The sequence below is a fragment of the Indicator indicator genome, chromosome 14, assembly GCF_027791375.1.
Source record: "Indicator indicator isolate 239-I01 chromosome 14, UM_Iind_1.1, whole genome shotgun sequence".
Lineage (NCBI taxonomy): Eukaryota > Metazoa > Chordata > Aves > Piciformes > Indicatoridae > Indicator > Indicator indicator.
Genome location: NC_072023.1, coordinates 26,543,994 through 26,546,175, shown reverse-complemented (window position 1 = coordinate 26,546,175; position 2,182 = coordinate 26,543,994).

Below are 2,182 nucleotides of genomic sequence, written 5' to 3'. Positions count from 1 at the left end.
TAGCTTTTTGGGGGAGCTTTAGAGGGGAGGAAACTCATCTCAGAATGCATCTGGCAAGCCAGGACAAGCCAGGCTTATTGCTAAGAGAGAGACTGCTGCTTCCATGCTGTCTGAGCAGATGAAGGAACCTCAGAGGCTCACCTGGCAATGGATGATTCTGGACAGGAAGCCTTAATGGCCTGAATGCTAAGAATAAGCTGCACTGTGCTGGAAAAGTCATGGACTGGAGGTAAAAGGGAGCAGCGAGCCTTCAACCAAAGAACACCCAGCTTGGAACAGTCAAAACAACTAAACACTGCCAGTGGCCAGCTCCTGACACCCACCCTCACTAGGGCAAAGCATGCTTGCTAATGAGGGTTAGTCTGAGACTGCCAGCACCAGGACCTTATCGTTACAAAATGCAGACCTTGTCTGGAGACAGCTAAGACAAACATCCAACCAGTTGGGCCACTGACCTTCAGGAGAGCAAGGACTGGAAGTGACTCTTGTTATGTTTAACCCTGGGCCTGCTGCCAAAATAGCAGTGCTAGGTTGAAAAACCAGTCTTAGGTCTGATGTCTGCTATTTCAGGACCTACCAGTGCTGGAAACAAGCTGATGGGACTTGCTCCCCAGAACTTTTTTTTTTTTTTAATTGAAACCAGTCAAGTTACTATTAATCATAGAATCAACCAGGTTGGAAGAGACCTCCAAGATCATCCAGTCCAACCTATCACCCAGCCCTATCCAATCAACCAGACCATGGCACTAAGTGCCTCATCCAGGCTTTTCTTGAACGTCTCCAGTGATGGTGACTCCACCACCTCCCTGGGCAGCACATTCCAATGGCAAATCTCTCTCTCCATGAAGAACTTCCTCCTAACACCCAGCCTAGACCTCCCCTGGCACAGCTTGAGACTGTGTCCCCTCGTTCTACTGATGGTTGCCTGGGAGAAGAGACCAACCCCCACCTGGCTACAACCTCCCTTCAGGTAGTTGTAGACAGCAATGAGGTCACCCCTGAGCCTCCTCTTCTCCAGGCTAAACACCCCCAGCTCCCTCAGCCTCTCCTCACAGGGCTGTGCTCCAGACCCCTCCCCAGCTTCATTGCCCTTCTCTGGACACGTTCCAGTACCTCAACATCCCTCTTGAATTGAGGAGCCCAGAACTGGACACAGGACTCAAGGTGTGGCCTGACCAGGGCTGAGCACAGGGGAAGAATAACCTCCCTTGTCCTGCTGGCTACACTATTCCTGATCCAGGCCAGGATGCCATTGGCTCCCCTGGCCACCTGGGCACACTGCTGGCTCATGTTCAGCTACTATCAACCAGCACCCCCAGGTCCCTCTCTGCCTGGCTGATCTCCAGACACTCTTCCCCAGCCTGTAGTGCTGCTTGGGGTTGTTGTGGCCCAAGTGCAGAACCCTGCACTCAGCCTTGTTCAATCTCATCCCATTGGCCTCTGTCCACCCATCCAACCTGTCCAGGTCCCTCTGCAGGGCCCTCCTACCCTCCAACAGATCAACACCTGCTCCTAACTTGGTGTCATCTGAAAACTTACTGATGGTGGACTCAATCCCCTTGTCCAGATCATCAATAAAGATACTGAATAGGATTTAAGCCTGGTTGCACAGCCATCATAAACCCAGAAAGAGCTGCCCCACTTGACAACATGTTGGCATTTTTTTTTTTTTTTTTTTTTACTGCAAAAGCTTTTCCTGTCCTCTGGTCACAAAGAAGCCAAAACATTTTCCAGATGAGAAAAAAAAAAACCTGGCTTTCAAGATCCAGCCTCATTAAAACTGTCCCTCTGCACTGGGCCATGATAACATAGGCTTCTGTATTTATAGGAAACACTTTTTGATTGGTATAGGTGAGCCTGCTCTGGCAGGGAGGTTGGACTAGATGACCTTTTGAGGTCCCTTCCAGCCCCTAACATTCTGTGAAGGGGTTCTGCAACGAGTCTCTGTTACCCAACTCAGTGCAAATGTGGCCTTGTTCAGCCTGTCAGAGATTTTCACCTTGGTGGAGAACTACTCTCACGCTGTGGATATCCACAGTGTTCACCTACAGCTGTTTGGCAAAAAGGTATTGAGGCAACTTCACAATAGATAGTGTCTGGACAAGCAGATTCCTGTTCTTAATATCATCAAAAAGATCAGGAGAAGAACTAGCTGCAGGAAAAGGTGAAAAAGGGAACTCTT